The 12,635-nt window shown below is 36.0% G+C and overlaps 1 protein-coding gene across 3 annotated transcripts in view; it reads right to left on the bottom strand.

Moving 5' to 3' along the window:
* The window catches only part of LOC137930138 (CD63 antigen-like), a 42,087-nt gene that overhangs the window by 9,225 nt on the left and 20,227 nt on the right, over nt 1-12,635 (bottom strand). The window lies entirely within an intron of this gene.

The following is a 12,635-nucleotide window of genomic DNA, read 5'->3' as shown; positions in this document are numbered from 1 at the left end:
TAAACATTTTGTCTACAATTACATTAAGCTGGTGGTACTTGGACAGTAAGGGAGTTATAAACGCAACCTTTCCTTGATATAGTTGGAGAATGAATCATTTTTTTTACTGTTAATTTTTTCGTAGTAAAAAGTGAGACGTTTTACCAATAACAATGCGATGCCACTCGTTTTAAAATTTTAAATCTTACGCTGTACCTATTGTCTGCGCCATCTATAGACATCCGGTAATTGTTGCAATTACGACATACATTATCGTATGAAAGCAATACTTTTGCATTAATCCTTCGGAGTAGTAGCTCAGCGGTAGAGGACAGAGACTTGCGATCGTAGGTCGCGGTTTCGATTCCAGGAATCTTATAAAAACAGTCAAAAGGTAGGCAGATGATGTTGTTATGGTAGAAGGAAGAAGTTGAATGCAGACCACTTCCAACTAGTACTTTAGGAAATCTATAGAAAAGACGGGGGGGGAAGGGTTTATCTTGAAGTGATGACGATGACACAATAAAATATTTATGGTCACCGTTTCAATGTACATAAAAACACAAAAAAATATGTTTATTTATTGTTACATTAATTCACGCATAAACCATGTATATTAATATATTTTAATTTGTAATTTTCTAAAAAAAAATTGAAACAATTTTTATGTATCGAGTTCTTGTAATTATAAATGTTTTCTCATGTTATTAAACATTTATTATACTAAATCTCTTTACCTAAATATTAAGATGTCGTGCCAGAGATTAATTCTCGAAACGATATGTTACCAGGTGTCCGGTGTCTGCAAAAGAAATTTTGAGCACCTTTGACCTAGGCTTTAAACCAGTGATTCCCAAAGTGATCTATATCAACCCCTAGAGGTCCATGAAATTAAAATGGTGGTCCACAGACTGGACATCATTAGCCAAGGAGATTTAAGATTAACTCTTACAAAATTGACGCCAAATGTTGATAATTAATTATTAAAGCATCAGGTTCATCCTTCTCACTAAAAATATTGACTTATTGGTTATGTTGTTTTATTTATAGTTTATTTAATGTTACATATATTTTACATAACTGATACAAAATTTTACTTGGAGTAGTTTTAATTTAAGTTCAATTAATAAATGTATAAATTAACATGTGTTTTTACTTTAAGTTTTTAACACTAAACTTCACTACAGTTAAAAATTTACAGGAAATTAATATCAGGTAAGTAGGGGGTCTACCCAACACGGAAAAACATGGCAAAGGGTCTACGACACTAAAAAGTTTGGGGAACTCTGCTTTAACCCTTAATTAGGCGCATTAAAAAAATCACACAATTAGGCGCATGGGGTCTTAAATGACCCCAAAAAAACATTGGGAAAGGAGTATCAAAAAGGAATAAAACTTAACGGATTTCTATAGTAAATTATAAAGTTCTTTAATATATTCAACTTTAAGAAACAAGTACTTATTGTGACATTAAAAATATTAAAAAAAAAGACAAAAACAGTAAACCTCTCTTTAAACTAATTTTTTTGGCATAGCCGAGATCAACTTAAGAAATAAAGTTTATTCAGCCTGATCAGCGGAATCTTCTGTTCTGCATCCAACGCAGTAAGTCCTTGAGTGTTGCTGACAATTAAATTTACGACACTTGAAACACTTTGTTGCCACCTTTTTGTCGTCCTTTCTAGGACATGATGAACAGCGCCCGCGCTTAACTGTCGATTGATAAACCGCCTTGTTCACATTATAAACTTCATGGAGCCGTTTCTTTGTTGTCACTGGTATAGCACGTAGTTGTATGCGACGTTTTTGGTGATCTTCCACAAGTGCCGCAGCTATTTTCTTCAAGAAAATCCGTCTTGTATATGTCAAAGTCTTGTCAGTATTCGCTTTGTGTATGACAAATGCGTTGATGCCAGATATGTTTATACTCCAGGTAAATGTAAAATAATATTTTGTGCTCGGGTCTTTACTGCGTTCGATGGTGGTTCGACTTTCGGGCCATTTCTCTAAGTATGTCGAGATAAAAAGTAATTACCTTCCGTTGTTACAGGGATGTCTTAGATATGTTCAGACTCCTCAATTTCGCTTTTTGAATTATGAGCACTATCAATGACAGCATCGTTTAAAGTTCGTCTTCCGAATCCAAACCAGCGACATCAAGCACTTCATCCAGCCGTTGCAATACTTGTTTGTCGTTAGGCATTTCAATTAAAAAAAAACTAAAGAAAAAGCATAGAAAAAAACTCAATAATACATAAACAAATCATACCGTATCAAAATACACACATATAAAGATAAACAGTAAACAATATACTAATATAAACAAAAAAACAACAAAAGTAAAAACTTACCTTCGCCAAAAAATGAAACGTAACTAGGCGCATGGGGTCAGCTCTCTAAAGGACAGCGATGCATACACACGAGTTAATGTTCTAAATGTGACTAATTCGCGTACCCCGGGGGGAGTGAGGAAGCTAGAAAGAGCATTAGTACGCACTGAAGACTGTAAGCCATTATTTTTTGAATTTCAAGTGGCCCTGACCCCATGCGCCTAATTAAGGGTTAAACCATGCGGTAAGCGTTAGTACTAAATACAAAGTAATTGAAATATTTTTTTTATATATCGAAATATTTACTCCGACCTCCAAATAAACTATCGTCAGTGACATCATACAGTGAGTCATTGAATCGTTTCTATAATTTTTATTAATTAAAATGTACGCAACACCAGTCAGTCTACTGATAAATAAACGCAATTCATGTTAGCAGGGAGGCATTTCGCGATAACTATTTTAAAAGCTAATGACAAATCAAGTTCAGAGGAAATTTTCTTTTAATTAAATAATAAAAATTGTCTATTGACATCAGAAAAAAAATTATATATTAGTCATAACTTCTTTCAATGTTTGACATTTAAAAAAAAAACATTTATCAGTAAAAAATCTTTAAAGCTAAAAGCACTTCTAATCACCTGTATAAAGTGCGCACATTGAAATGTGACATTCATTTGTTTTTTTACATATGGTAGTTCAAGTCTGCAAAGACAGACTGCAGAATAATTCGTTTTAATATGTAGTTTATGCGCATTACGTCATTTATTATTTCTGATACCATAGATTTTTTATGTAACATATACAGCAAGTATCTAATCACATCACTAATCACTCCGTATAACTAAGTCTTTGTTTACACTTGATATATATATTTTTTGCAGTGTACTAAATAGTAAGTTTAATCTAAAAACCTAGTGCCCCAATTGTCAAGTGAAAACGGGTCAAAACTTATTAACAATTTTTTTTATAAAGCTCCAACCTACTGTTCTGACAAAGCACAAAGTTTTTACTTTTATTTAGGTCCATCGTAGTGTAACAATAGTCTTAATCTGCCATAGACAAACCGCTTTCATCCCCGTAATGTAGGACACAAACAGTGTACATATTTGAGTATTTTCTGGAGAGTTTCCTTATTCAGAATGATTGGATATAAGTGTAAAAGCTTTGAAGAGGGTGACTGTTTAGCTCATTTGCTGTTAATTATTGTATGGTAAACCATATAAAGGTTCTGTATATCGTCCACGAGCTGGTGTAGGTGGTGTGGATAGGTCTTCCACCAGGTGAATCTCCAACATAGTTGAGGTCGCCGGAAGTCGCTGTTGGGGTCACGCAAGACCTGTCATCGTGACGATCTTTGGGGGGTCTAATACTTCCAGTGAGCGTGCAGATCTTTGGGGGCCTATGACTTCCAGTGAGCGTGCAGATCTTTGGGGGCCTATGACTTCCAGTGAGCGTGCAGATCTTTGGGGGCCTATGACTTCCAGTGAGCGTGCAGATCTTTAGGGGCCTATGACTTCCAGTGAGCGTGCAGATCTTTGGGGGCCTATGACTTCCAGTGGGCGTGCAGATCTTTGGGGGCCTATGGCTTCCAGTGAGCGTGCAGATCTTTGGGGGCTATGACTTCCAGTGAGCGTGCAGATCTTTGGGGGCCTATGACTTCCAGTGAGCGTGCAGATCTTTGGGGGCCTATGACTTGCAGTGAGCGTGCAGATCTTTAGGGGCCTATGACTTCCAGTGAGCGTGCAGATCTTTGGGGGCCTATGACTTCCAGTGAGCGTGCAGATCTTTAGCGGCCTATGACTTCCAGTGAGCGTGCAGATCTTTGGGGGCTATGACTTCCAGTGAGCGTGCAGATCTTTGGGGGCCTATGACTTCCAGTGAGCGTGCAGATCTTTGGGGGCCTATGACTTCCAGTGAGCGTGCAGATCTTTAGGGGCCTATGACTTCCAGTGAGCGTGCAGATCTTTGGGGGCCTATGACTTCCAGTGAGCGTGCAGATCTTTGGGGGCCTGTGACTTCCAGTGAGCGTGCAGATCTTTAGGGGCCTATGACTTCCAGTGAGCGTGCAGATCTTTGGGGGCCTATGACTTCCAGTGGGCGTGCAGATCTTTGGGGGCCTATGGCTTCCAGTGAGCGTGCAGATCTTTGGGGGCTATGACTTCCAGTGAGCGTGCAGATCTTTGGGGGCCTATGACTTCCAGTGAGCGTGCAGATCTTTAGCGGCCTATGACTTCCAGTGAGCGTGCAGATCTTTAGGGGCCTATGACTTCCAGTGGGCGTGCAGATCTTTGGGGGCCTATGACTTCCAGTGAGCGTGCAGATCTTTGGGGGCCTATGACTTCCAGTGAGCGTGCAGATCTTTAGGGGCCTATGACTTCCAGTGAGCGTGCAGATCTTTGGGGGCCTATGACTTCCAGTGAGCGTGCAGATCTTTGGGGGCCTGTGACTTCCAGTGAGCGTGCAGATCTTTAGGGGCCTATGACTTCCAGTGGGCGTGCAGATCTTTGGGGGCCTATGACTTCCAGTGAGCGTGCAGATCTTTGGGGGCCTATGACTTCCAGTGGGCGTGCAGATCTTAGGGGGCCTATGACTTCCAGTGAGCGTGCAGATCTTTGGGGGCTATGACTTCCAGTGAGCGTGCAGATCTTTGGGGGCCTATGACTTCCAGTGAGCGTGCAGATCTTTGGGGGCCTGTGACTTCCAGTGAGCGTGCAGATCTTTAGGGGCCTATGACTTCCAGTGGGCGTGCAGATCTTTGGGGGCCTATGACTTCCAGTGAGCGTGCAGATCTTTGGGGGCCTGTGACTTCCAGTGAGCGTGCAGATCTTTAGGGGCCTATGACTTCCAGTGGGCGTGCAGATCTTTGGGGGCCTATGACTTCCAGTGAGCGTGCAGATCTTTGGGGGCCTATGACTTCCAGTGGGCGTGCAGATCTTAGGGGGCCTATGACTTCCAGTGAGCGTGCAGATCTTTGGGGGCCTATGACTTCCAGTGAGCGTGCAGATCTTTAGGGGCCTATGACTTCCAGTGGGCGTGCAGATCTTTGGGGGCCTATGACTTCCAGTGAGCGTGCAGATCTTTGGGGGCCTATGACTTCCAGTGAGCGTGCAGATCTTTGGGGGCCTAAGACTTTCAGTGGGCGTGTAGATCTTTGGGGGCCTAAGACTTCCAGTGAGCGTCTATATACTAAACAGTACAAGCAGAAACCATATCCGAAAATCAAACACTTAACGTAATATACGTAGTAATAATATAATAAGAAATATATTCGCCGCCTGAATAAATCGATTATGTCCGGAATTGATTATTAGGAATTCATTACTAGTTAAAATAGATCTTAACACTGACTTATGGATAATTTAATAATGTTAGTTTATATTTTAATAATTTATATTTATTACCAAAAATATTTAAACAAAAATCTTTGAAAGGGTGAAATGTATAGCTTATTTGTCAACAGAAAGCTTTAGGGCTTTTACATGTCAACCTGTGTAAAGTAATTACTCTGAAACATTTCTCTTCTATTGTAATGCAACAAGCTAATAAGTTCTAGCAATACAAAGTCAATTAATGCTTTCTCTTACTATATTGTCATTACATCATTTATTATTTATGAAACCATTAATTTTCAATTCTCTTTACGCAATTGTAATTTATTGCCATTAACTAAACACAAAAGGAGGTATATATCAAAGAAAGAGAACAATAACTATATAAAAAACCGAACACGTTTTTAAAGTATAATTAAATAAGATTTAACGATTCTCGTAAAGTTCAGTTGTTTTTTTTATTACGAATGAGTTTGCTTACAGCGCGCCTCTAGCGTGTTCTGTTATATGTCGAGTGAAGCGGAGAAGGAATGCGAAGGAGTACTATCACTTGAGAATTTGTTGTTCAATTATAAAAAAAAAGATTTAACTATAGTCTTTATGGACAAATCTGCAATTTTTCTATTCTGATGATATTGGGCATAGTGGTTAACCGTAAGATAATTAATAAAAAGTATCACGTATCATATCGTAATCTCTCTGAGGTAATATGACATATCTTTTTTTTACTATTTTCATATAAAAGAGAGTGAATCTTCTTTAAACGAGAAACGAAAGTTAATAATGGACATATTTTAGAATATTTTTTTTTTGTTAAAACATCCTCTCGTCACGTCCCACTTGGACAGATCGTAAAATGTTGGCTATCTTGATATTTTTTTTTAAATTCGTATTTATGCACAAGATTACTAGACAAAATAACTATAAAAGAACTTTATTGTAACTAGGAGTAAATTGATGACTTCCTGAACTATAGCACAAAAACACAAGGTTTTATCGGTTCCGTGCATTTTTTTGCACAAATCTCAGCGCATAGCGTAACTTCGGTGATTTTCCCGTTTAGACAGCAAGATTTTACGATAAAGATTGCGATCATGCCAAATTGTAGCTATGTATAAGTCTTTGTAAATAATCTCATTTTTTGAGATTTATTTACAAAGACATATATTATGGCTAGGGATATAATGAATTAAAAATTCATAATTTATGATAACATCATATTGCAAAAACATTTCCTATTGTGACTTAGTAAATGCGTTTTTGCAAACTTACATAATTATTCACCTCTAAAATGAACTGATACCACAGCCATATTATTTTTAAAATGCTTCTGTCTAGAGTTTTTTTCCTATTGAAACAAAATACCAATATAATTCAGCGGTTAGTTAAATAATTTTGAAAATTAACCAAATAAATACATATACAAACTTATGACTTGTTAAATTTTTCATCTTGTGAATATAGGTATTTCTCGAGACAAAAAAAGTGCGCGGTAAAAGGCAGTAAAACAAAAGCTATGTTCATGCCTTAGAAATGTGATGCTAAAGAAAAACGATGCGTATATTATAGAGGCGCATTAATATCATCAAACTCAAGATTAACAAATGCCTCCCGATAATTCTTCATACTCAAAACGCTTTGGCCATAATTCTCACAACGCTTGTAATGTACAAATCTAAATATCTTTTTTTTTGTGGAATTATGAGTTCAGAAGCCGATATTACATTTAAAATTATGCCGCAAGCATCGCACGCTTATTATACAAAAATATAAAAACCTTGTAGCCATCGATTCAATAGCTTCGATCGGAATGATTGTTTTTATCAAAATCAAATTGTACGCACGTCATGGGTTCACTCGCACTGCATGGGTCCGAATGTCTATACCGTTACATTTAATGCCCGACAAAGAATTTCAAGTACAGTAATCTAAATTGCCGCAACGAAATATTTATTTCGTACGATAAATCGTTTGAAGAAAACCTGCTTAAAATATTTTACTAAAATATCTCGGTATTGTGACTTGTGATGAAAATTAATTATATTATAATTTTAATATCTTTATCTGCAATATCTGGTGTCCATCTTTCAAAGGTAGAATGGCTCTCCTGTTGTCTATTGTCAACTAATCCTTAACATTATAGACGACAAACTAAAGTAAAATAAAAATGTATTTATTTTAAATAAAATATTTAAGGCATAACCTGTTTAAATCATTAAATTATGTGAAAAAAAACCTTTTATTTTACATAATAGCAACACGTATAGAGGTCTTTAGTCTACTGTAAATGCTTTCCATGGAGTTTACTATAAATCAAAGCATAGGCAAAATTTTAGTCTCATTTATATAAAAAGAATCTATCTTATATAAAAATAATCTATCTTCATTTATATAAAAAGAAACAGTCCAAATGTAATTGACAGTATATTTGCAAGGTGTATACAAATTGCCCCGTTTCACGATGAACTGCACAAGCCAAATGTAAAGATAACGTAAGACCGGATGTTTAAATCGGCACCAGGCCGCAATTAAAGGCCATTGTAATACACAATTAACTTTCATACCTTATGTGAACATTATTCGACACAGAAATAAAAGTCATGTTTAAATAATTTCGTTTCCTTCAACAATTTACTCTAAATAATCCCAACCGACTCGAGTCTCCCGAGGGGGCAAAATACTAAAACAAAGCTTGGGCTAGGCTTCTCCTACTGCCTTTTTACCTACTACTATTCGCAAAAATTGTAACTGTCATAAAAGCAAATAGTGATGTGTTTCAAAAAAAACGTTACGTTGTTACGAAGCTATTTTGTTTACACATGAAATGACTTGGTTTCCCAAGAGAGAAAGTGGCTTTTAGTCAAAACAACTTTAAATAAACTTTCACACAATTAGGAAGCGCTGCCTTATGACGGATAGTTTTTTATAGGTTTCTTCTATAGGAAATGTTACTTTGTTGTATAACAAAGCGTTGAAGCTATTAACACTTCAACTGAGAGTATTGTAAGATCCACTGTTGGACATCAACATGATATATATTTAAAGATACGACCCCTATGCTGCAGACTATACTTATAACTGTATTTATTCAGATGTTAGAAACATTTTTGGTATCATTTTACGAAAAAATATGTACATACTGTACAATTTTTGTGCACATTATAATACTATTTATCTTTATTACAATAAAATAGAAAATACATTCTATGCTTACGGAATAAAATAGTTATCGCTATAATAAAAACCTTGACACAGTTATATTTTAAATAGAGAAAATAATGTTTCCAATACAAAAAAATGCCTCACCAAGTATCGTTCTTTTGTTGTCACGCTAAGTTGTTTTTATTTCGAAATTACTGCTAAATTTGTAATCTATAAAAATAATAAAAATTGAAGTGTCTGTTTTTAATATTATAATAACTGTTTTTTACGCATGCTTATAAATTTATACACTAGACACATAAAACTAAATTTTTCTTTAATTTTTGTCTGTCTCTCCGTTTGTTCCGGTTAATCTCTGAAATGGCTGGACCGATTTTGACGAGAGTTACACTGACAAGTAACTGAAGCAATAAAGATATAACTAAGGCTACTTTTATTTTAAGAAATTTTTTTAACGAAAAACGAAACTGAATAAAATATTTTTATGTTAAATTTCACGCAGACGATGCTTATCTAGTAAGTGCATAAAATTAAAACTCGTTTTTTAACAAAGAGGATACATTAAGTCGATTTATATGTGTACATCAGTACAAGTGTACAGTATAGAAATGAAGTCTGCCGAAGCTAACACTAAACATGTTTATTCAGCGGCTGAACAGTGGCCAGTCAGTATCACGTTTAGTCATAAACCTAGTTACTTTATTGTCTGTTATTTCTGAAGACCTGTCACGGAAATAGTCGGTGCGATGCGGGAGAGAAATGGAGCACGTCGAGCACACCTATTATTACGAAACTATTGACGTTGGGTCAACTTTTCAACGAATAATTAATACAAATAATGACAACCTCTAACTATTGCTGTCTCGTAATCATTATCATCATTATGGCCGAAGAATGCCCACAGCTGGACATAGGCCTCTCCTATAGATTTCCAATAAGAATGTTCAGAAGCATCTTACGTCCACTTTGTGGATGGACGTCCCTACGCTGATCTTGCCGGACCATCATTTCCTCTCCAGTACCCTAAAAGCCTACTGCCTTTTTAGCTTGCAAATCCGCTGAACAATATCGGTTACAGTCTTGTAATACATCATCATAATCCAATTAACAATTACGAATCAATTTTCGTGAATAGCCATATATTTTAAACTTTTTATATACCTATTAAATATTAAAAAAATCAATTAAAAAGTCGCACATATTTATAATTCATGAATGTATTTATTTAAGTATTACGTGTTTTATTATTGTCACTACAACATAACTATACAAATTTTTTAATAAATCAATATTGTGCAAAAATATTTTTATTGAAACGAAGAAGAGAATGTATTATATAATTCAAGGACAGCTTCGCTAATCTAGAGCTATTAATATTTTTATAATATGACTGTTAAAACGACACAACGCCCAGCATTATTCATCTTCTAGTATAAAAAAACACTGGCCAGTCTGACATATTAATTTTTGTAAATATGTAGTATAAGTGCTATTATTCTGTTTCAACTCTTATACATACATATGTATAGAATAATTTGTTATTGGTGTTTTTGCACTTATTTTCAATCACCTTATAACACATAATGAGATCGCTTTGAAACTATTCAACAAGCAACAGGCAAAAAACATCTGTCGTGTGGTCTGCACAGACAGATAGTAAAACAATAATTATTTTTAATATGTGTATTCCGAATTTTATGAACACTTTTTTATACTATATTATCATAAAGTTATTTATAATTTCTGATACCATTTATTTGTGGATAGGGTATATGACACATTGACAGCAAATCTGCTATACATTCATCTTTTATACCTATAACCAATCATCATGTATAGATGTCTGCACGATAAATTAAAATCTAGACAAAATAATCTGTTAGTCTCGTCGAAACGATGAACGAAATTAGCCGACCCACTTTCTAAAGTGCCTTGTATCTTATTACGTGTAACGCAGAATAAGTTGATCAAGGTCACGCAGCCAACTAAACCAATAAACAAGACGAAAAGGCGGCGCGAGGAGGTCGATGATAAAGTGGCCACATATCCTTATGAGGTGGACGGATGGCGACGACCAAAATAACTTTATCCCGTTACGATTGCGTCACGCGAGATAAACAATTATTTTATTTCTGTGAAAGAATGTTACATTCATGATATAAGCAATTATAAAATTATTCATTTTAATGAGTTCTTGTTATTTCAACAATATGCACACAGACGACAGAGGCCAAAGTATAAACTGGTTATTTATACATAAAAATATAATATTTCGTGATTTTGGTTTAATTTTCAGAATGCTACGTAGTTATACTATAGTATTTGTTATAAATTGATAAAGCGAAATAACTCGAAATATTATGTAGAAAGCCAAAAGGTGATATAGCGTTGTGTTAAAGATTCTTTTTTTTTCATGACTGGAATCTCACTACTGTCCAAATGGCATTTGAAGATTCCGCGGGTATGAGGTATGAGGTAGCAGGGCGCAAAATGTGCCTAGTCCTAAGGCTTCTTTTAAGGTAGCGTAGCTCGAGGGTTCCCAGGGGAGCCTCAGGTAGAGTCGCTGCATACTACTATTTTGCCGGATTGGGAGGAAAGATTGTTGACTCGAACGCCGGCATATGTACACGATGAATCATATTCGCAGCCTATAAATCTTAAGGAAGGTAAACGTAGATATAGTCACTGGAAATTGAAGAATTTTTAATTATAATACTTGGACTAGTTAGCTGCTACTGATTTTAATAATAGCTTTCTTATTACTTGATATTTTTTCAGCGTCTATTCGTCTATCTGTTAAAGCCTACATCAGCTTTACTGGTGATGGGAGTGGTGCAGTGATATTTGTTACTTGCACACAGAAGTCGTAACTGTTCGACAATTGTTAAACCTTTTAAAACCAATTAGTACTTTTTCTAATCTAATCCGTAAGCTTTTAGTACTCAATTCCAAACTATTTGAGGCAGTAATAAGCGTCTGTTACCAACGAATAGTTTTCGGAATTCTATTTTGCAATATAGGAGCCATGTTTATTTACAGAGAAGTAACCTTTCAACGTTCCATCAATACACCGTGCAGGTGTCGGGTCTATTGCATTGTAGGAAGGGTGCTATACGGTGCTCGGGAACGAATTATTGCGTGGTAAGTTTAAAGAGACTTTCTTGCTCGAGAGTGCCCACATAGACAATTTTTTTTAAATATTCAAAGTAAAAAAACCAATATGTAGCGTTTAAATAAAAACTATGTACGTAGTGGGTCCACTGACCACTACGACCATCAATACTCTCATTAATTTTCATAATTTAAACCGTAGGATATTCATTGCTGGATATGGACTCGCCTATAGATTTAATAGGACCAGTTTAAGATCAGCCTTAAACTGGTACAGCGTTTTAAAACAACCTTAACAAGGTAGTCCGTTTTCCTAGTCGAAGTAGCCACTTATACTTTAAAAGCCCAATAGCCATCCGTTCTTCACTGCCACTTCAGCTTACGAATACGCTGGGCTATGCCGGTAACTTTCGTTCATCTACGGGCCTTAATTATATCATCGGTCCACCCAGTGGAGCCTACTCACACCGCGTCTACCGGTTAGTAGCCATCACTCGATAATCATAACGTATTGCACGAGTAATATACGTCGCCCAATGCAACTTTAGAAATTCATTTAGCAACGTCGGTGGTATTTTTCAGGTATTTTTTTCAGCGTATATTTCCTCGCCAAATAACACGCAGAGTCATAGAAGTTTAACGTTAGAGGAATAAATATAAGTACGTAGTTATTAGAACGTCGTCAACGAGAGTCCGCAGACGAACTCTTTATTGAAGTGGC

The sequence above is a fragment of the Battus philenor genome, unplaced genomic scaffold (assembly GCF_028537555.1).
Source record: "Battus philenor isolate CCGP_79_NKW_IND1 unplaced genomic scaffold, ilBatPhil1.0.hap1 SCAF_6, whole genome shotgun sequence".
Taxonomy (NCBI): Eukaryota; Metazoa; Arthropoda; class Insecta; order Lepidoptera; family Papilionidae; genus Battus; species Battus philenor.
The sequence above is the reverse complement of the archived record's forward strand: the minus strand, read 5'-3'. Positions and strand labels throughout refer to the sequence as shown.